Here is a 24154-nt window from a genome sequence, read left to right on the forward strand (position 1 = left end):
CAATCCTAAGCATAGCACAAGATCGTGTAGTTCGTATGCTAGAGCTTTTCTAATGTCAAGTATCATTTCCTTAGACCATGAGATTGTGTAACTCCCGGATACCGTAGGAATGCTTTGGGTGTGCCAAACGTCACAACGTAACCGGGTGGCTATAAAGGTGCACTACGGGTATCTCCGAAAGTGTCTGTTGGGTTGGCACGAATCGAGACTAGGATTTGTCACTCCGTATAACGGAGAGGTATCTCTGGGCCCACTCGGTAATGCATCATCATAATGAGCTCAATGTGACTAAGTAGTTGGTCATGGGATTATGCATTACGTAACGAGTAAAGTGACTTGCCGGTAACGAGATTGAACGAGGTATTGGGATACCAACGATCGAATCTCGGGCAAGTAACGTACTGATTGACAAAGGGAATTGTATACGAGATTGATTGAATCCCCGACATCGTGGTTCATCCGATGAGATCATCATGGAGCATGTGAGAGCCAACATGGGTATCCAGATCCCGCTGTTAGTTATTGGCCGGAGATATGTCTCGGTCATGTCTACATGCCTCCCGAACCCGTAGGGTCTACACACTTAAGGTTCGATGACGCTAGGGTTATAAGGAAAGTTTGTACGTGGTTACCGAATGTTGTTCGGAGTCCCGGATGAGATCCCGGACGTCACGAGGAGTTCCGGAATGGTCCGGAGGTGAAGATTTATATATGGGAAGTCATCATACGGTCACCGGAAGTGTTCAGGGGTATGCCGGTATTATACCGGGGCCACCGAAGGGGTTCCGGGGGTCCACCGGGAGGGTCCACCTGCCCCGGAGGGCCCTATAGGCTGTATGTGGAAGGGAACCAGCCCCTAAGTGGGCAGGACGCCATCCCCCTAGGGCCCATGCGCCTAGGGTTGGGGGGAACCCTAAAGGGGGCGCCTGTTGGAAATATGCCCTAGAGGCAATAATAAATTGGTTATTATTATATTTTCTTGTTCATGATAATCGTTTATTATCCATGCTAAAATTGTATTGATAGGAAACTTAGATACATGTGTGGATACATAGACAACACCATGTCCCTAGTAAGCCTCTAGTTGACTAGCTCGTTGATCAATAGATGGTTACGGTTTCCTGACCATGGACATTGGATGTCGTTGATAACGGGATCACATCATTAGGAGAATGATGTGATGGACAAGACCCAATCCTAAGCCTAGCACAAGATCGTGTAGTTCGTTTGCTAAGAGCTTTTCTAATGTCAAGTATCATTTCCTTAGACCATGAGATTGTGCAACTCCCGGATACCGTAGGAATGCTTTGGGTGTACCAAACGTCACAACGTAACTGGGTGGCTATAAAGGTGCACTACAGGTATCTCCGGAAGTGTCTATTGGGTTGGCACGAATCGAGACTGGGATTTGTCACTCCGTGTAAACGGAGAGGTATCTCTGGGCCCACTCGGTAGGACATCATCATTATGTGCATAATGTGACCAAGGAGTTGATCACGGGATGATGTGTTACGGAACGAGTAAAGAGACTAGCCGGTAACGAGATTGAACAAGGTATCGGGATACCGACGGTCGAATCTCGGGCAAGTAACATACCGATAGACAAAGGGAATTGTATACGGGATTGATTGAATCCTCGACATCATGGTTCATCCGATGAGATCATCGAGGAGCATGTGGGAGCCAACATGGGTATCCAGATCCCGCTGTTGGTTATTGACCGGAGAGTCGTCTCGGTCATGTCTGCGTGTCTCCCGAACCCGTATGGTCTACACACTTAAGGTTCGGTGACGCTAGGGTTGTAGAGATATTAGTATGCGGAAACCCGAAAGTTGTTCGGAGTCCCGTATGAGATCCCGGACGTCACGAGGAGTTCCGGAATGGTCCGGAGGTGAAGAATTATATATAGGAAGTCAAGTTTCGGCCACCGGGAAAGTTTCGGGGGTCACCGGTATTGTACCGGGACCACCGGAAGGGTCCCGGGGGTCCACCGGGTGGGTCCACCTATCCCGGAGGGCCCCATGGGCTGAAGTGGGAAGGGAACCAGCCCCTAGTGGGCTGGGGCGCCCCCCATGGGCCTCCCCCTGCGCCTAGGGTTGGAAACCCTAGGGGTGGGGGGCGCCCCACCTGACTTGGGGGGTAAGTTTCCCCACCTGACTTGGGGGGCAAGTTTCCCCCTGGCCGCCGCGCCCCCCTTGTAGATGGGATCTAGGGCCGACGCCCCCCCAGGGGGCCTATATATAGTGGGGGGAGGGAGGGCAGCAAGAACACAGCCCCTGGCGCCCCCCTCTCCCCCTGCAACACCTCTCCCTCTCGCAGAAGCTTGGCGAAGCCCTGCCGAGATCCCCGCTACTTCCACCACCACGCCATCGTGCTTCTGGATCTCCATCAACCTCTCCTTCCCCCTTGCTGGATCAAGAAGGAGGAGATGTCGCTGCTCCGTACGTGTGTTGAACGCGGAGGTGACGTCCGTTCGGCACTCGGTCATCGGTGATTTGGATCACGGCGAGTACGACTCCATCAACCTCGTTCACTTGAACGCTTCCGCTCGCGATCTACAAGGGTATGTAGATACACTCCTTCCCTCTCGTTGCTAGTAAACTCCATAGATTGATCTTGGTGATGCGTAGAAAATTTTGAATTTCTGCCACGTTCCCCAACAGTGGCATCATGAGCTAGGTCTATGCGTAGTTTCTATGCACGAGTACAACACAAAGTAGTTGTGGGCGTCGATTTTGTCAATTTACTTGCCGTTACTAGTCTTATCTTGATTCGGCGGCATCGTGGGATGAAGCGGCCTGGACCGACCTTACACGTACACTTACGTGAGACAGGTTCCACCGACTGACATGCACTAGTTGCATAAGGTGGCTAGCGGGTGTCTGTCTCTCCCACTTTAGTCGGATCGGATTCGATGAAAAGGGTCCTTATGAAGGGTAAATAGAAATTGGCATATCACGTTGTGGCTTTTGCGTAGGTAAGAAACGTTCTTGCTAGAATCCCATAGCAGCCATGTAAAACATGCAACAACAATTAGAGGACGTCTAACTTGTTTTTGCAAGGTATGCTATGTGATGTGATATGGCCAAAAGGATGTGATGAATGATATATGTGATGTATGAGATTGATCATGTTCTTGTAATGGGAATCACGACTTGCATGTCGATGAGTATGACAACCGGCAGGAGCCATAGGAGTTGTCTTAATTTATTGTATGACCTGCGTGTCAATGAAAACGCCATGTAATTACTTTACTTTATTGCTAAACGTTAGCCATAGTAGTAGAAGTAATAGTTGGCGAGACAACTTCATGAAGACACGATGATGGAGATCATGATGATGGAGATCATGGTGTCATGCCGGTGACGAAGGTGATCATGCCGCGCCTCAAAGATGGAGATCAAAGGCGCAAGATGATATTGGCCATATCACGTCACTTTATGATTTGCATATGATGTTTGTCATGTTTACATCTTATTTGCTTAGAACGACGGTAGCATAAATAAGATGATCCCTCACTAAAATTTCAAGAGACGTGTTCCCCCTAACTGTGCACCGTTGCTAAGGTTCGTTGTTTCGAAGCACCACGTGATGATCGGGTGTGATAGATTCTAACGTTCGAATACAACGGGTGTTGACGAGCCTAGCATGTACAGACATGGCCTCGGAACACACGCAATACACTTAGGTTGACTTGACGAGCCTAGCATGTACAGACATGGCCTCGGAACACGGAGGACCAAAAGGTCGAGCATGAGTCGTATAGAAGATACGATCAACATGGAGATGTTCACCGATCTTGACTAGTCCGTCTCACGTGATGATCGGACACGGCATAGTTAAACTCGGATCATGTTTCACTTAGATGACTAGAGGGATGTCTATCTGAGTGGGAGTTCATTAAATAATCAGATGAACTTCATTATCATGAACATAGTCAAAAGGTCTTTGCAAATTATGTCATAGCTTACGATTTAGTTCTACTATTTAAGATATGTTCCTAGAGAAAATTTAGTTGAAAGTTGGTAGTAGCAATTATGCGGACTGGGTCCGTAAACTGAGGATTGTCCTCATTGCTGCACAGAAGGCTTATGTCCTTAATGCACCGCTCGGTGTGCTGAACCTCAGCGTCATCTGTAGATGTTGCGAAACATCTGGCATACACGTTTTGATGACTACGTGATAGTTCAGTGCGTAATGCTAACGGTTTAGAATTGTGGCACCAAAGACGTTTTTGAAACGTCGCAGAACATATGAGATGTTCTGAAGACTGAAATTGGGATTTCAGACTAGTGCCCACGTCAAGAGGTATGAGACCCCTGACAAGTTTCTTAAGCCTGCAAACTAAGGGAGAAAAGCTCAATCGTTGAGCATGTGCTCATATTGTCTGAGTACCACAATCACTTGAATCGAGTGGGAGTTAATCTTCCAGATGAGATAGTGATGGTTCTCCATAGTCACTGCCACCAAGCTATTAGAGCTTCGTGATGAACTATAACATATCGGGGATAGACATGATGATCCTTGAGCAACTCGCAATGTTTGACACCGCGAAAGTAGAAATCAAGAAGGAGCATCAATTGTTGATGGTTAGTAAAACCACTAGTTTCTAGAAGGGCAAGGGCAAAAGGGATACTTCATGAAACAGCAAATCATTTGCTGCTCTAGTGAAAAATCCCAAGGTTGAACTCAAACCCGAGACTAAGTGCTTCTGTAATGAGGGGAACGGTCACTGAAGCAGAACTACCCTAGATACTTGGTAGATGAGAAGGCAGGCAAGGTCGACAGAAGTATATTGGATATACATTATATGAATGTGTACTTTACTAGTACTCCTAGCAGCACCAGGGTATTAGATACCGGTTCGGTTGCTAAGCGTTAGTAACTCGAAATAAAAGCAGCGGAATAAACGGAGACTAGCTAAAGGTGAGATGACGATATGTGTTGGAAGTGTTTCCAAGGTTGATGTGATCAAGCATCGCATGCTCCCTCTACCATCGAGATTGGTGTTAAACCTAAATAATTGTTATTTGGTGTTTGCATTGAGCATCAACATGATTGGATTATGTTTATCGCAATACGGTTATTCATTTAAGGAGAATAATGGTTACTCTGTTTATTTGAATAATACCTTCAATGGTCTTGCACCTAAAATGAATCTCGATCGCAGTGATACACATGTTCGTGCCAAAAGATATAAAATAGTAATGATAATACCACATACTTGTGGCACTGCCATTTGAGTCATATTGGTATAGAATGCATGAAGAAGCTCCATGTAGATGGATCTTTGGACTCACTCGTTTTTGAAAAGATTGAGACATGCGAACCGTGTCTATTGGTATATATGCATGAAGAAACTCCATGCAGATGGATCGTTTGGACTCACTTGATTTTGAATCACTTGAGACATGCAAATCATAGCACATGGGCAAGACGACTGAAAGGCCTCATTTTCAGTAAGATGGAACAAGAGAGCAACTTGTTGGAAGTAATACATTTTGATGTATGCAGTCCAATGAGTACTGAGGCATGCAGTGGATATCGTTATGTTCTTACTTCACAGATGATTTGAGTAGATGCTGAGTGTATTTACTTGATGAAACACAAGTCTGAATTATTGAAAGGTTCAAGTAATTTCAGAGTGAAGTTGAAGGTCGTCGTGACAAGAGGATAAAATGTCTATGATATGATCATAGAGATGAGTATCTGAGTTACGAGTTTGGCACACAATTAAGACATTGTGGAAAGTGTTTCACAATTAATACCGCCTGGAACACCACAGTGTGATGGTGTGTCCGAACATCATAACTGCACCCTATTGGATATGGTGCATACCATGATGTCTCTTATCGAATTACCACTATCGTTTATGGGTTAGGCATTAGAGATAACCGCATTCACTTTAAAAGGGGCACCACGCAATTCCATTGAGACGACACCGTATGAACTATGGTTTAGAGAAACCTAAGCTGTCGTTTCTTAAAAGTTTGGGGCTGCGACGTTTATGTGAAAATGTTTCAGGCTGATAAGCTCGAACCCAAAGCGGATAAATGCATCTTCATAGAAAACCCAAAACAGTTGGGTATACCTCCTATTTCAGATCTGGAAGCGAAAGTAATTGCTTCTAGAAACGAGTCCTTTCTCGAGGAAAAGTTTCTCTCGAAAGAATTGAGTGGGAGGATGGTGGAGACTTGATGAGGTTATTGAACCATAACTTCAACTAGTGTGTAGCAGGGCACAGGAAGTTGTTCCTGTGGCACCTACACCAATTGAAGTGGAAGCTTATGATAGTGATCATGAAACTTCGGATCAAGTCACTACCAAACCTCGTAGGACGATGAGGATGCGTACTACTTCAGAGTAATGCGTAATCCTATCTTGGAAGTCATGTTGTTGGACAACGATGAACCTATGAGCTGTGGAGAAGCGATGGCGGGCCCGGATTCCGACGAATGGCTCGAGGCCATGAAATCCGAGATAGAATCCACGTATCAGAACAAAGCATGGACTTTGGTGAACTTGCCCGATGATCGGCAAGCCATTGAGATAAATGGATCTTTAAGAAGAAGACGGACGTGGACGGTAATGTTACCGTCTATGAAGCTCGACTTGTGGCAAAGAGTATTTTCACAAGTTCAAGGAGTTGACTACGATGAGATTTTCTCATCCGTAGCGATGCTTAAGTCCGTCGGAATCATGTTAGCATTAGCTGCATTTATGAAATCTGGCAGATGGATGTCAAAACAAGTTTCCTTACCAGTTTTCGTAAGGAAAGGTTGTATGTGATACAATCAGAAAGGTTTTGTCGATCCTAAGGATGCTGAAAGGTATGCAAAGCTCCAGCAATCCTTCTAAGGTCTGGAGTAAGCATCTCGGAGTTGGAATGTACGCTTTGATGAGATGATCAAAGATTTTGGGTTTATACAAGGTTTATGAGAAACTTGTATTTCCAAAGAAGTGAGTGGGAGCACTATAGAATTTCTGATGAGTATATGTTGTTGACATATTGTTGATCAGAAATGATGTAGAATTTCTGGAAAGCATAAAGGGTTGTTTGAAAGGAGTTTTTCAAAGGAAGACCTGGATAAAGCTGCTTACATATTGGGCATCAAGGTCTATAGAGATAGATCAAGACGCCCGATGATACTTTCAAAGAACGCACACCTTGACATGATTTTGAAAGAGTTCAAAATAGATCAGCAAAGAAGGAGTTCTTGGCTGTGTTACAAGGTGTGAGTATTGAGTAAGACTCAAGACCTGACCACAGCAGAAGAGAAAGAAAGGACGAAGGTCGTCCCCTATGCTTTAGACGTAGGCTCTACAGTATGCTATGCTGTGTACCGCACATGAAGTGTGCCTTGCCATGAGTTGGTCAAGGGGTACAATAGTGATCCGGGAATGGATCACATGACAGCGGTCGAACTTATCCTTAGTATCTAGTGGACTGAGGAATTTTCTCGATTATGGAGGTGAAAAGGAGTTCGTCGTAAAGGGTTACGTCGATGCGAACTTTGACACTAATCCGGATGACTCTGAGTAGAAAACCGGATTCATATAGTAGAGCAGTTATTTGAAATGGCTCCAAGTAGCGCGTGGTAGCATCCACAAGATGACATAGATATTCGTAAAGCACACACGGATCTGAAAGGTTCAGACCCGTTGACTAATAACCTCTCTCACAAGCATAACATGATCAAACCAGAACTCATTGAGTGTTAATCACATAGTGATGTGAACTAGATTGGTGACTCTAGTAAACTCTTTGGATGTTGGTCACATGGTGATGTGACCTGTGAGTGTTAATCACATGGTGATGTGAACTAGATTATTGACTCTAGTGCAAGTGGGAGACTGTTGGAAATATGCCCTAGAGGCAATAATAAATTGGTTATTATTATATTTCCTTGTTCATGATAATCGTTTATTATCCATGCTAAAATTGTATTGATAGGAAACTCAGATACATGTGTGGATACATAGACAACACCATGTCCCTAGTAAGCCTCTAGTTGACTAGCTCGTTGATCAATAGATGGTTACGGTTTCCTGACCATGGACATTGGATGTCGTTGATAACGGGATCACATCATTAGGAGAATGATGTGATGGACAAGACCCAATCCTAAGCCTAGCACAAGATCGTGTAGTTCGTTTGCTAAGAGCTTTTCTAATGTCAAGTATCATTTCCTTAGACCATGAGATTGTGCAACTCCCAGATACCGTAGGAATGCTTCGGATGTACCAAACGTCACAACGTAACTGGGTGGTTATAAAGGTGCACTACAGGTATCTCCGGAAGTGTCTGTTGGGTTGGCACGAATCGAGACTGGGATTTGTCACTCCGTGTAAACGGAGAGGTATCTCTGGGCCCACTCGGTAGGACATCATCATTATGTGCACAATGTGACCAAGGAGTTGATCACGGGATGATGTGTTACGGAACGAGTAAAGAGACTTGCCGGTAACGAGATTGAACAAGGTATCGGGATACCGACGATCGAATCTCGGGCAAGTAACATACCGATAGACAAAGGGAATTGTATACGGGATTGATTGAATCCTCGACATCGTGGTTCATCCGATGAGATCATCGAGGAGCATGTGGGAGCCAACATGGGTATCCAGATCCCGCTGTTGGTTATTGACCGGAGAGTCGTCTCGGTCATGTCTGCGTGTCTCCCGAACCCGTAGGGTCTACACACTTAAGGTTCGGTGACGCTAGGGTTGTAGTGATATTAGTATGCGGAAACCCAAAAGTTGTTCGGAGTCCTAGATGAGATTCCGGACGTCACGAGGAGTTCTGGAATGGTCCGGAGGTGAAGAATTATATATAGGAAGTCAAGTTTCGGCCACCGGGAAAGTTTCGGGGGTCACCGGTATTGTACCGGGACCACCGGAAGGGCCCGGGGGTCCACCGGGTGGGGCCACCTATCCCGGAGGGCCCCATGGGCTGAAGTGGGAAGGGAACCAGCCCCTAGTGGGCTGGGGCGCCCCCCATGGGCCTCCCCCTGCGCCTAGGGTTGGAAACCCTAGGGGTGGGGGCGCCCCACCTGACTTGGGGGGTAAGTTTCCCCACCTGACTTGGGGGGCAAGTTTCCCCCTGGCTGCCCCCCCCCCTTGTAGATGGGATCCAGGGCCGGCGCCCCCCAAGGGGGCCTATATATAGTGGGGGGAGGGAGGCAGCAAGAACACAGCCCCTGGCGCCTCCCTCTCCACCTGCAACACCTCTCCCTCTCGCAGAAGCTTGGCGAAGCCCTGCCGAGATCCCCGCTACTTCCACCACCACGCCGTCGTGCTGCTGGATCTCCATCAACCTCTCCTTCCCCCTTGCTGGATCAAGAAGGAGGAGACGTCGCTGCTCCGTACGTGTGTTGAACGCAGAGGTGCCGTCCGTTCGGCACTCGGTCATTGGTGATTTGGATCACGGCGAGTACGACTCCATCAACCTCGTTCACTTGAACGCTTCCGCTCGCGATCTACAAGGGTATGTAGATGCACTCCTTCCCTCTCGTTGCTAGTAAACTCCATAGATTGATCTTGGTGATGCGTAGAAAATTTTGAATTTCTGCTACGTTCCCCAACAGCGCCCCCTTGGCTTGGGGGGCAAGCCTCCCCCCTTGGGCCGCCGCCCCCCTCTAGCTCCATCTGGAGGGGGCCGCCCCCCTCTCCCTTGCCCCTATAAATAGAGGGGAGGTGGGAGGGCAGCGGCACCACATCCAAGGCGCAGCCCTCCCCCTCCCCAACACCTCCTCCTCTTTCCGCGGTGCTTGGCGAAGCCCTGCTGAAGTCCACGCTGCTCCAACACCACCACGCCGTCGTGCTGCTGCTGGAGTTGTCTTCCCCAACCTCTCCCTCCTCCTTGCTGGATCAAGGCGCGGGAGACGTCACCGGGCTGCACGTGTGTTGAACGCGGAGGCGCCGTTGTTCGGCGCTAAGATCGGAATCGACCGCGATCTGAATCGCTACGTGTACGACTCCTCCAACCGCGTTCTTGCAACGCTTCCATTTCGCGATCTTCAAGGGTTTGAAGATGCACTCCCCTCTCTCTCGTTGCTAGTTAATCCATAGATTGATCTTGGTGATGCGTAGAAATTTTTTAATTTCTGCAACGATTCCCAACAGTGGCATCATGAGCTAGGTCTATGCGTAGTTTCTATGCACGAGTAGTACACAAGTTGTTGTGGGCATCGATTTTGTCAATTTACTTGCTGTTACTAGTCTTATCTTGATTCGGCAGCATCGTTGGATGAAGCGGCCCGACCGACCTTACACGTACGCTTACGTGAGACAGGTTCCACCGATTAACATGCACTAGTTGCATAAGGTGGCTAGCGGGTGTCTGTCTCTCCCACTTTAGTCGGATCGGATTCAATGAAAAGGGTCCTTATGAAAGGGTAAATAGAAATTGGCATATCACATTGTGGTTTTGGCGTAGGTAAGAAACGTTCTTGCTAGAAACCTATAGCAGCCACGTAAAAATTTGCAACAACAATTAGAGGATGTCTAACTTGTTCTTGCAGCATGTGTCGTGTGATGTGATATGGCCAAAAGGATGTGATGAATGATATATGTGATGTATGAGATTGATCATGTTGTTGTAATAGGAATCACGACTTGCATGTCGATGAGTATGACAACCGGCATGAGCCATAGGAGTTGTCTTAATTTATTGTATGACCTGCGTGTCATTTAATAACGCCATGTAATTACTTTACTTTATTGCTAAACCGTTAGCCATAGTAGTAGAAGTAATAGTTGGCGAGACAACTTCATGAAGACACGATGATGGAGATCATGATGATGGAGATCATGGTGTCATGCCGGTGACGATGATGATCATGGCGTCCCGAAGATGGAGATCAAAAGGAGCAAAATGATATTGGCCATATCATGTCACTATTTGATTGCATGTGATGTTTATCATGTTTTACATCTTATTTGCTTAGAACGACGGTAGCATAAATAAGATGATCCCTCGCTAAAATTTCAAGAAAGTGTTCCCCCTAACTGTGCACCGTTGTGAAGGTTCGTTGTTCCGAAGCACCACGTGATGATTGGGTGTGATAGGTTTTAACGTTCGCGTACAACGGGTGTAAACCAGATTTACACACGCAATACACTTAGGTTGACTTGACGAGCCTAGCATGTAGAGACATGGCCTCGGAACATGGAAAACCGAAAGGTCGAACATGAGTCGTATAGAAGATACGATCAACATGGATATGTTCACCGTTGATGACTAGTCCGTCTCACGTGATGATCGGACACGGCCTAGTCGATTCGGATCATGTATCACTTAGATGACTAGAGGGATGTCTATCTGAGTGGGAGTTCATTAATAATTTGATTAGATGAACTTAATTATCATGAACTTAGTCTAAAATCTACAATATGTCTCGTAGATCAAATGGCCCACGCTAATGTTGCCCTCAACTTCAACGCGTTCCTAGAGAAAACCAAGCTAAAAGACGATGGTAGCAACTATACAGACTGGGTCCGGAACTTGAGGATCATCCTCATAGCTTCCAAGAAAGCATATGTCCTTGATGCACCGCTAGGTGAAGCACCTGTTTTCCCAGCAACTCAAGACGTTATGAACGCCTGGCAGTCGCGTAGTGATGACTACTCCCTGGTTTAGTGCGGCATGCTTTACAGCTTAGAACCAGGGCTCCAAAAGCCTTTTGAGCAGCACAGAGCATATGAGATGTTCGAAGAGTTGAAAATGGTTTTCCAAGCTCATGCCCTGGTCGAGAGATATGAAGTCTCCGACAAGTTCTAAAGTTGTAAGATGGAGGAGAATAGTTATGTCAGCGAGCACATACTCAAAATGTCTGGGTTGCACAACCGCTTGTCTCAGCTGGGAGTTAATCTCCCGGATGACGCGGTCGTTGACAGAATCCTTCAGTCGCTTCCACCTAGCTACAAGAGCTTTGTGATGAACTTTAAGATGCAGGGGATGGAGAAAACCATTCCTGAGGTATATTCGATGCTGAAATCAGCGGAGGTGGGGATCAAAAAAGAACATCAAGTGTTGATGATGAATAAGACCACTAAGTTCAAGAAAGGCAAGGGTAAAAAGAGCTTCAAGAAGGATGGCAAGGGAGTTGCCGCGCCAGGTATGCAAGCTACCGGGAAGAAGCTAAAAAATGGACCCAAGCCTGAGACTGAGTGCTTTTATTGCAAGGGAAATGGTCACTGGAAGCGGAACTGCCCCAAGTACTTAGCGGACAAGAAGGACGGCAACACCAAAGGTATATGTGATATACATGTTATTGATGTGTACCTTACCAGTACTCGTAGTAGCTCCTGGGTATTTGATACCGGTGCGGTTGCTCATATTTGTAACTCAAAACAGGAGCTGCGGAATAAGCGGAGACTGGCGAAGGACGAGGTGACGATGCGCGTCGGGAATGGTTCCAAGGTCGATGTGATCGCCGTCGGCACGCTACCTCTACATTTACCTACGGGATTAGTCTTAAACCTCAATAATTGTTATTTAGTACCAGCTTTGAGCATGAACATTGTATCTGGATCTCGTTTAATGAGAGATGGCTACTCATTTAAATCCGAGAATAATGGTTGTTCTATTTATATGAGAGATATGTTTTATGGTCATGCCCAGCTGGTCAATGGTTTATTTTTATTGAATCTCGAACGTGATGTTACACATATTCATAGTGTGAATGCCAAGAAATGTAAGGTTGATAATGATGGTCTTACATACTTGTGGCACTGCCACCTTGGCCACATTGGTATCAAACGCATGAAGAAACTCCATGCAGATGGACTTTTGGAGTCTCTTGACTATGAATCATTTGACACGTGCGAACCATGCCTCATGGGCAAAATGACCAAGACTCCGTTCTCCGGAACAATGGAGCGATCAACCAACTTATTGGAAATCATACATACTGATGTGTGCGGTCCAATGAGCATTGAGGCTCGTGGTGGCTATCGTTATGTTCTCAGCCTCACTGATGACTTATGTAGATATGGGTATGTCTACTTAATGAAACACAAGTCTGAGACCTTTGAAAAGTTCAAGGTATTTTAGAGTGAGTTTGAGAATCAACGTGACAGGAAAATAAAGTTCTTACGATCAGATCGTGGAGGGGAATATTGGAGTCACGAATTTGGGACACACTTAAGGAAATTTGGAATTGTTTCACAACTCACGCCGCCTGGAACACCTCAGCTTAATGGTGCGTCCGAACGTCGTAATCGCACTCTATTGGATATGGTGCGATCTCTGATGTCTCTTACTGATTTACCGCTATCATTTTGGGGTTATGCTTTAGAGACTGCCGCATTCACTTTAAATAGGGCTCCGTCGAAATCCGTTGAGACAACACCGTATGAATTATGGTTTGGGAAGAAACCTAAGCTGTCGTTTCTTAAAGTTTGGGGATGCGATGCTTATGTCAAGAAACTTCAACCTGAAAAGCTCGAACCCAAGTCGGAAAAATGCGTCTTCATAGGATACCCTAAGGAAACCATTGGGTATACCTTCTACCTCAGATCCGAAGGCAAGATCTTCGTTGCCAAGAACGGTTCCTTTCTAGAGAAAGAGTTTCTCTCGAAACAAGTAAGTGGGAGGAAAGTGGAACTTGATCAGATGACCCCTCTCGAACCAGAGAATAGCGCAGCGCAAGAAAATGTTTCTGTGGTGCCTGCACCAACTAGAGAGGAAGTTAATGATGACGATCATGACCAAGTTACTACTGAACTTCGTAGGTCCACAAGGACACGTTCCGCACTAGAGTGGTATGGCAACCCTGTCCTGGAAATCATGTTGTTAGACAACGGTGAACCTTCGAACTATGAAGAAGCGATGGCGGGCCCAGATTCCAAAAAATGGCTTGAAGCAATGCAATCCAAGATAGGATCCATGTACGAAAACAAAGTATGGACTTTGACAGACTTCCCCGATGATCGGCGAGCGATAGAAAATAAATGGATCTTTAAGAAGAAGACGGACGCGGATGGTAATGTTACCATCTATAAAGCTCGACTTGTCGCTAAGGGTTATCGACAAGTTCAAGGGGTTGACTACGATGAGACCTTCTCACCCGTAGCGAAGCTGAAGTCCATCCGAATCATGTTAGCAATTGCCGCATTGGACGTCAAAACGGCATTCCTTAACGGCTTCCTTAAGGAAGAATTGTATATGATGCAGCCGGAAGGTTTTATCGATTCTAAGAATGCTGACAAGGTATGCAAGCTCCAGTGCTCAATCTATGGGCTGGTGCAAGCATCTCGGTGTTGGAACATTCGCTTTGATGAGATGATCAAAGCGTTTGGTTTTACACAGACTTACGGAGAAGCATGTGTTTACAAGAAAGTGAGTGGGAGCTCTGTAGCATTTCTCATATTATATGTGCATGACATACTATTGATGGGAAATGATACAGAATTCTTGGAAAGCATAAAGGCCTACTTGAATAAGTGTTTTTCAATGAAGGACCTTGGAGAAGCTGCTTACATATTAGGCATCAAGATCTATAGAGATAGATCGATACGCCTCATTGGTCTTTCGCAAAGCACATACCTTGACAAGATATTGAAGAAGTTCAATATGGATTAGTCCAAGAAAGGGTTCTTTCCTGTATTGGAAGGAGTGAGATTGAGCACGGCTCAATGCCCGACCACGGCAGAAGATAGAGAAAAGATGAGTGTCATCCCCTATGCCTCAGCCATAGGGTCTATTATGTATGCTATGCTGTGTACCAGACCTGATGTGAACCTCGCCGTAAGTTTGGTAGGAAGGTACCAAAGTAATCCCGGCATGGAACACTGGACATCAGTCAAGAACATCCTGAAGTACCTGAAAAGGACTAAGGATATGTTTCTCGTTTATGGAGGTGACGAAGAGATCGTCGTAAAAGGTTACGTCGATGCTAGCTTCGACACAGATCTGGATGACTCCAAGTCACAAACCGGATACGTGTATATTTTGAATGGTGGGGCAGTCAGCTGGTGAAGTTGCAACCAAAGCGTCGTGGCAGGATCTACATGTGAAGCGGAGTACATCGCAGCCTCAGAGGTAGCACGGGAAGCAGTCTGGATGAAGGAGTTCATCACCGACCTGGGAGTTATTCCCAATGCGTCGGGCCCGATGACTCTCTTCTATGATAACACTGGAGCCATTGCCCTTGCCAAGGAGCCCAGGTTTCACAAGAAGACCAGGCATATCAAGCGTCGCTTCAACTCCATTCGTGAACATGTTCAAGATGGAGACATAGATATTTGGAAAGTGCATACGGATCTGAATGTCGCGGATCCGTTGATTAAACCTCTTCCATGAGCAAAACATGATCAACACCAGAACTCTATGGGTGTTCGATTCATCACAATGTAACTAGATTATTGACTCTAGCGCAAGTGGGAGACTGTTGGAAATATGCCCTACAGGCAATAATAAAATGGTTATTATTATATTTCCTTGTTCATGATAATTGTCTATTGTTCATGCTATAATTGTGTTTTCCGGAAATCGTAATACATGTGTGTATACATAGACCACAACATGTCCCTAGTGAGCCTCTAGTTGACTAGCTCGTTGATCAATAGATGGTTACGGTTTCCTGACCATGGACATTGGATGTCATTGATAACGGGATCACCTCATTAGGAGAATGATGTGATGGACAAGACCCAATCCTAAGCATAGCACAAGATCGTGTAGTTCGTCTGCTAGAGCTTTTCTAATGTCAAGTATCATTTCCTTAGACCATGAGATCGTGTAACTCCCGGATACCGTAGGAATGCTTTGGGTGTGCCAAACGTCACAACGTAACTGGGTGGCTATAAAGGTGCACTACGGGTATCTCCAAAAGTGTCTGTTGGGTTGGCACGAATCAAGACTGCGATTTGTCACTCCGTATGACGGAAAGGTATCTCTGGGACAACTCGGTAATGCATCATCATAATGAGCTCAATGTGACTAAGTAGTTGGTCACGGGATTATGCATTACGTAATGAGTAAAGTGACTTGCCGATATTGAACGAGGTATTGGGATACGGACGATCGAATCTCGGGCAAGTAACGTACCGATTGACAAAGGGAATTGTATACGGGATTGATCGAATCCCCGACATCGTGGTTCATCCAATGAGATCATCGTGGAGCATGTGGGAGCCAACATGGGTATCCAGATCCCGCTGTTGGTTGTTGGCCGGAGATATGTCTCGGTCATGTCTACATGCCTCCCGAACCCGTAGGGTCTACACACTTAAGGTTCGATGACGCTAGGGTTATAGGGAAAGTTTGTACGTGGTTACCGAATGTTGTTCAGAGTCCCGGACGTCACGAGGAGTTCCAAAATGGTCCAGAGGTGAAGATTTATATATGGGAAGTCATCACACGGTCACCGGAAGTGTTCGGGGGTATGCCAGTATTGTACCGGGGCCACCGAAGGGGTTCCAGGGTTCCACCGGGAGGGTCTACCTGCCCCGGAGGGCCCTATGGGCTGTATGTGGAAGGGAACCAGCCCCTAAGTGGGCTAGGCGCCATCCCCCCTAGGGCCCATGCGCCTAGGGTTGGGGGGAACCCTAAAGGGGGCGCCCCCCTTGGCTTGGGGGGCAAGCCTCCCCCCTTGGGCGCCGCCCCCCTCTAGATCCATCTGGAGGGGGCCGGGCCCCTCTCCCTTGCCCCTATAAATAGAGGGGATGTGGGAGGGCAGCCGCACCACATCCAAGGTGCAGCCCTCCCCCTCCCCAACACCTCCTCCTAATTCCGCGGTGCTTGGCGAAGCCCTGTTGAAGTCTACGTTGCTCCAACACCACCACGCCGTCGTGCTGCTGCTGGAGTTGTCTTTCCCAACCTCTCCCTCCTCCTTGCTGGATCAAGGCGCGGGAGACGTCACCGGGCTGCACGTGTGTTGAACGCGGAGGCGCCGTTGTTCGGCGCTAAGATCGGAATCGACCGCGATCTGAATCGCTACGTGTACGACTCCTCCAACCGTGTTCTTGCAACGCTTCCGTTTCGCGATCTTCAAGGGTATGAAGATGCACTCCCCTCTCCCTCGTTGCTAGTTACTCCATAGATTGATCTTGGTGATGCGTAGAAATTTTTTAATTTCTGCAACGATCCCCAACATAGGCAACTACCAATTTTTAGCTTTTCTTAACAAATTAGGCTTAGCAAAAAATAGATTGTCTAGGTATGTGATACGTCTCCAATATATCTATAATTAATTATTTTCCATGCTATTACAGTATCAATCTTGGATGTTTTGTACTCACTTACAAGCAACTTTATATCATTTTTTGGGACTAACATATTAACTTAGTGCCAGTGCGAGTTGTTGTTTTTTGCCTGTTTTTGACTTTTCAGAAAATCACTATCAAACATAGTACAAATGAAGAAAAAAGTTTGAATTAATTTTTTCTGGACCAGAAGAGACCCTAGAAGGTTCGGGGAGGACCAGAAGACCCACGAGAGAGTGACAAGCTCGTGGGGCGTGCCCCACAGGCTTGTGGACCCCTCGCAGAGCGTCTTGACCAAATTTCACCTCTATAAATACCCAAATATTCCCCTCGGATCGAAGAGAAGCCCAAAATACTTTTTTCGCCTTCGCAAGTTTCTGTTCTCGTGAGATCCCATATGGAGGCCTCCGCCGGCACCCGCCAGAGGGGGAATTGATCACGAGGAGGGGGGGCTCTACATCAACCTTGCCGCCCTTCCGATGATGCATGAGTAGTTTACCACAGACCTACGGGTCTATAGTTAGTAGCTAGATGGCTTCTTCTCTCTTGATGTTCTTCATGACAATGTTCTCCTTGATGTTCTTGGAGTTCTATCCGATGTAATTCTTTTTTGCGATACGTTTGTTGGGATCCGATGAATTGTGAGTTTACGATCAAATTATCCATGAATATTATTTGAGTTTTCTTCAAACTCTTTTATGCATGATTGTTATAGCTTCGTATTTCTTCTTCAATCTATTGATTTGGTTTGGCCAACTAGATTGATTTATCTTGCAATGGGAAGAGGTGCTTTGTAATGGGTTCAATCTTGCGGTTCTCAATCCCAGTGATAGAAGGGTACATGACACGTATGTATCGTTGCTATTAAGGGTAAAAAGATGGGGTTTATTCATGCATGAGTTTACTTTGTCTACATCATGTCATCTTGCTTAAGGCGTTACTCCGCTCTTTATGAACTTAATACTCTAGATGCATGTTGGATAGCGGTCGATGTGTGGAGTAATTGAAGGAAATATGACCTAGAGGCAATAATAAAGTTATTATTTATTTCCTTAATTCATGATAAATGTTTATTGTTCATACTAGAATTGTATTAACCGGAAACTTAGTACATGTGTGAATACATAGACAAAACATATAGTCCCTAGTATGCCTCTACTTAACTAGCTCATTAATCAAAGATGGTTATGTTTCCTAACCATAGACATGTGTTGTCATTTGATGAACGGGATCATATCATTAGGAGAATGATGTGATGGACATGACCCATCCGTTAGCTTAGCATTATGATCGTATTAGTTTCATTGCTACTGCTTTCTTCATGACTTATACAAGTTCCTCAGACTATGAGATTATGCAACTCCCGAATACCGGAGGAACACTTAGTGTGCTACCAAACGTCACAACATAAATGTGTGATCATAAAGGTGCTCTACAGGTGTCTCTGAAGGTGTTTGTTGGGTTGGCATAGATCGAGATTAGGATTTGTCACTCCGTGTTTCGGAGAGGTATCTCTGGGCCCTCTCGGTAATACTCATCACTATAAGCCTTGCAAGCATTGTGACTAATGAGTTAGTTGCGGGATGAAGTATTACAGAACGAGTAAAGAGACTTGCCGGGAACGAGATTGAACTAGGTATTGAGATACCGACGATCGAATCTCGGGCAAGTAACATACCGATGACAAAGGGGACACGTGTTGTTATGCGGTTTGACCGATAAAGATCTTCGTAGAATATGTAGGAACCAATATGAGCATCCAGCTTCCGCTGTTGGTTATTGACCAGAGACGTGTCTCGGTCATGTCTACATAGTTCTCGAACCCGTAGGGTCCGCACGCTTAACGTTCGATGACGATTGGTATTATGAGTTTATGTGATATGATGTACCGAAGATTGTTCGGAGTCCCAGATATGATCACGGACATGACGAGGAGTCTCGAAATGGTCGAGACATAAAGATTGATATATTGGACGACTATATTCGGACACCGGAAGTGTTCCGGAGAAGTTTCAGATAAAACCGGAGTACAGGAGGTTACCGGAACCCCCCGGGAAGGTATTGGCCCTCATGGGCCTTAGTGGAGAAGAGAGAGGGCAGCCAGGAGGTGGTGCGCGGCCCCCCTTGCCCCAGTCCAAATTGGACAAGGGGAAGGGGCGGCGGCCCCCCTCTCCTTCCTTCTCTCCACCTCCTCCTTCCCCCTCTTCTTCCTCTTGGACTAGGAAAGGTGGGAGACCTACTCCAACTAGGAGTAGGAGTCCCCCCCCCTTGGCGTGCCCCTTGTTGGCCGCCGGCCTCCTCCTCCCCTCCTTTATATACGGGGGAGGGGGGCACCCCAAAGACACACAAGTTGACAACTGTTTAGCCGTGTGCGGTGCCCCCCTCCACAGTTACACACCTCGGTCATATCGTCGTAGTGCTTAGGCGAAGCCCTGCGCCGGTAACTTCAACATCACCGTTACCACGCCGTCGTGCTGACGAAACTCTCCCTCGGCCTCAACTGGATCAAGAGTACGAGAAACGTCTCTGAGCTGAACGTGTGCTGAACGCGGAGGTGCCGTACGTTCAGTGCTTAGATCGGTTGGATCGCGAAGACGTTCGACTACATCAACCGCGTTAACTAAACACTTCCGCTTTCGGTCTACGAGGGTACGTGGACACACTCTCCCCTCTCATTGCTATGCATCACATAGATAGATCTTGCGTGATCGTAGGAATTTTTTTGAAATTACCGCGTTTCCCAACAGTAATAGTAATAGATGCAGGCAGGAGTCGGTCTACTTGTCTCGGACGTGATGCCTATATACATGATCATTGTCTTGGATATCATCATGATTATTTGCATTTCTATCAATTGCCCAACAGTAATTTGTTTATCCATCGTATGCTATTTTTTCTCGAGAGAAGCCTCTAGTGAAAACTATGGCTCCCCGGGTGTACTTTTATCTTATATCAAAATCTAAAAACTAGCCGCGATGCATGGCTAGAGAAAACGAAAGGGTATGCAGACCCTGTACTGGAGCGTAAAGGGTGGTCCTCTATGTGGGGTATGCAAGTTTCTTCAAAACTAAAAATGTTTACCTGGAGGCTGGCACGACACTCCTTACCCACAGGAGATACTCTTCATCGCTGGAATATGGCCTCGTCTCATGTGTGTGCCATCTACCGGGCGGATGATGACCGGAGACGCGCACTCTTAGACTGTTCTTTAGCAAGGAATGTGCACTACTAGGAAATAGCTTATAGATAGACGCTTACTAGTAGCGCTTTATTTTGACCCATGCTACTGCTAATTACTAGTAGCGCACTGTATTGACCCCTCGCTACTAGTAAATATTACTGATAGCCGCATGACAAAAAAATACGCTATTAATAAGTATCTCTTAAGGATAGAGCATAGCAGTAGTGCGGCTTATAAAACCTGCGCTCCTACTAAGTGAATAGCTATAATTGACACACCCCACGCTACTACGTGTCCACTGCCGCACCCCCACCCCACCCGATCCACTCCCACCGCACCAAACTCTCTCTCTCAAAGAAAAAAACCTCTCTCTCGTGAAACTCACCCCCACCCTCGGTCCAGCTCCTCTCCCCCACTATCTCCTCGCCGCCGCCGCCGCCCATGTCGGCCGGTTCCGGCGAGCTCCGGCCGCGCGCAACACGCCCCCAAGCTCTGCCCCTCTCCCCCCTTCCAGATCCGCGCCTCAAGGGTTGCGCCCTCGCCCGCCGCTAGGGTTTCGGGCGCCTCCCGTCTTCTTGCCGGAATCCACCACAATCGGCGATGGCGAGGCCGGAGCTTGCGAGATCCGTCTCCGGCGTTGCCCAGGTAGGCCCTTCCCCTCCTTCCTTGCTCAGGTCCACACTTTCCTCCTCACCTCTCCTTCTCCTCCTATCCGTCCCTTTGCTGCAGGTCACCATGGTGCAGAGACGACAATGATGGCAAGAGGGCACAAACCTTGCCCTGATCGAGGAGGAGAAGGAGGGGCGCACCTAGCCGCCAGCCCTGCTCTGCTCGAGGAGGAGGGGCGGGAGGGGTCTGCTCCTAGGGCGACCAAGAGGTCCTGCCCGAGCTCAAGCATGGCCATGATGACCCACCACGGCAGGTCTGATATCCTTGTGATCTACTCCAGCAACTGTGTTGTTGGAGCACTGCCCTCATGATGGAATGATATAGTGTTTTATGTAGTTTTTGATATCTTAGCTCTGACGGTAACATCATATCAGTTAGGAGTAGTGTTTAGGAACAATTAGAATATGTTATGGTCGTCTAATAGAGAGAGATTCAAGGGCCTTCCCAGTTTGGACAATCAAATGTGTTCACAAATGACATCCACGTTGGTTATACTAGGTCCTAATGGTGATGCTACGGATTTTAGTACATTGGTTGAGACCCAAGTTGATCTGTGCTAGTTCTAGGTTGTTTATTTATGAAAAAGTATATGTCTGATAGACGTGATTAATTACTGTGTAGAAAAGTACCAATGTTTCTTGTTCAGCGCACTGTTTCTCTGCTTCCCTACTGTCAATGCCGAGCAACAGCTTCATCTTTATTTTCATTCATACTCGTGCGTGTTCTGTCATGTGCATATGCTTACTTTGTGGTTACTGACAGGGAGTACACCTTTGGTTACCAATCACTGCACAATCGTCCCACAATTTTTTTGCTTAATGTTCATTGCCCAACAGGCTACAACGCCCACACGCTGAGCCTTGTTTTGCCTACAACTTACTGCTGCGGTGCTGCAGGAACCAAGCTAAGCTCCAGCAGAACCTCATGTACCTGTACATGTAGTTCAAAAGAACTCTGAAAGAAGGTCTTGGGGTTTCGTTACCATTTATTTGGTGTGTGCCGTTTGGGTTTGTATCTTGGGTCTTGGTTTTGTAGACCGTGCGTGCTTGTGTGTGTTTGTGTGTTTGTATTTTTGGGTTTTAGTTTTTGGTTTTGGGAAGTTCGATGTATACACTGCTAGCTGCCCGTGGAGATCAGCACTAATGTTTAAAGGGAGTACATTGTGCTACACATTGCTGATTTTGAATGATTGATTTTTTCTGTGTTCCATTCATGTGCTTTCCTTTCGAACATCCGAATCCTGATTTCTTCAAATTTTGCCAAATCTGAATGTCTTATCTCCAAAGAGACCGTCTGTTAATGAATTGTTTCTTATTGTAGGCCCTAGGCATTACAGATATGCATATAGAGAATGTCATTTTAGATGTGCTCTGAGCATTACACAGTTGCATAGAATCTTTTGTTTTATTTCTTGTATTTCCATTTTTATATGCTGTACAGACAAAAGATAGCATATGTTCCCTGAAAGTGAGTAAATACGTACTGATTATTAGTGAAGTTAACCGAGAGCCTATGACATACAGAAAACATGCATGGGTTGATTGGTTGATGCGCCATGGCCGTGGGTTGTCCTGGTGCATGTGTTTGCTTAAGGTGGTGATGCATATGCCTCAAGGTGGTGAGCAGAGCAACTTCTGCTGTAAGAATTTTCTGAGGATGCTTTTGAGTGTAGAATAACAAAAATTATGTACGGAGTAATTATTTTAGCATTACTAGAACTGTTAATTCATACTCCCTCTGTAGGGAGTATTATTTATTTCTTTTGTAAGACGACCACTAGTTCTAAGTGAGCTAATTTTTTTGAATTTTTCGCCCATTATGAAGATTGTGCACTAATGAATAAACAATGTGCTCCCTTTAAACATTGTAGAGTAATTAATATGCAGCCAGAGTCAAGTATGATTTCACAATCTTGAGTAAAGCATTTGAATTTAAGCGAGTAGATATTGATCTTTGTGATCGAAGTGTGTCCATTTAATACCTCTAAACTCAACTATTTCATTCAGAATTATGGTACTTAGTGTAGCATTGTAGATTTATTTTTACACGATCAGATTACCTTTGGTATATGCAGCATGCAGCCAAACTATGCTATATATCTACAGTAGTAAATGTATCATCTTAAGAGTGTACTGAAGCTATATTATTTCGTAGCTTGAATTTAGGCTTTCTCCATGGTTAATATAAGTTATGTAAAGCAATGTTTGCCTGGAAGTGTAACTGTAATGCCATTCTTATTATTCAATGTACAGCGACGGTGCTGCTGCACTTGTGCTAGTCAGTGGGGAGTAAGCTAAGAACCTTGGCATTCAAGTTCTTGCAAGGACCAGAGGGTATGCTGACGCTGCTCAGGTAAATCTTACTTGTCTCGTCATTAATCATTGTTGGTGAAACAAATGTCATTTGAGAAATCTCAGCCCATTGTTCTTGTAATGAAGACTTTTACCAATATTATCCTTTCCCGTGCCTCGAAACTATCAACCTGGCCCAAAGAATGATCTTTTTCTTTAGGATTCATGGTTATTTTTTCTTGTTATTATGCATTACTATTGATTCATGTGCATGTGCTAAAAAGAAAGAAAATACCCTATTAGATTTGGATGCAGACGCCAACTAACAAGTTTTCACTTTCCGACGTGGGCGCAGGGGTGATCGACATGGACTACTGTGGCTTGGTGGGCGTGGTGCTCTTCAACCACTCGGAGGTGGACTTCATCATGAAGCCCGGCGACCGCGCTGCATAGATGATCGTCCAGGTCATTGCGACGCCGGAGGTCGCCGAGGTGGAGGACCTCGACGCCACCGTCCGGCGGGAGGGAGTGCTCGGATCCACCGACGTTTGAACTCCAAGCCTTGGTAGATACATCTAGAGAAGTGGTCTAGTTGTTTGCATCTGATGTTAAATTTGATCTTGAGATCTCGAGTTGAGATGTTCAATGCTGTATCCATGAATGCTGCAAGTGCTAAGATGGTTTTGGAACTTAGTTTATTTGCACTGGACGTGTCTTGATTTCCATCCATGAAAACTGCATCTGACTTTAAAAAAAATTCTAATTAGTTAGTTGTAGCGTGGGGGAAAATGTGGCGCTACTA

The 24154-nt window shown here is 46.1% G+C and overlaps 1 long non-coding RNA gene across 1 annotated transcript; it reads left to right on the forward strand.

Moving 5' to 3' along the window:
- Nucleotides 1–20705: 20705 nt before the first annotated feature.
- On the forward strand, nucleotides 20706–24061 carry LOC123051643 (uncharacterized). The gene is made up of 3 exons (XR_006424226.1): nucleotides 20706–21037; nucleotides 21122–23413; nucleotides 23708–24061. It is a non-coding gene; the product is annotated as an uncharacterized lncRNA (long non-coding RNA).
- The last annotated feature ends 93 nt before the right edge of the window (nucleotides 24062–24154 follow it).

Source organism: Triticum aestivum, chromosome 2D (genome assembly GCF_018294505.1).
Source record: "Triticum aestivum cultivar Chinese Spring chromosome 2D, IWGSC CS RefSeq v2.1, whole genome shotgun sequence".
NCBI lineage: Eukaryota > Viridiplantae > Streptophyta > Magnoliopsida > Poales > Poaceae > Triticum > Triticum aestivum.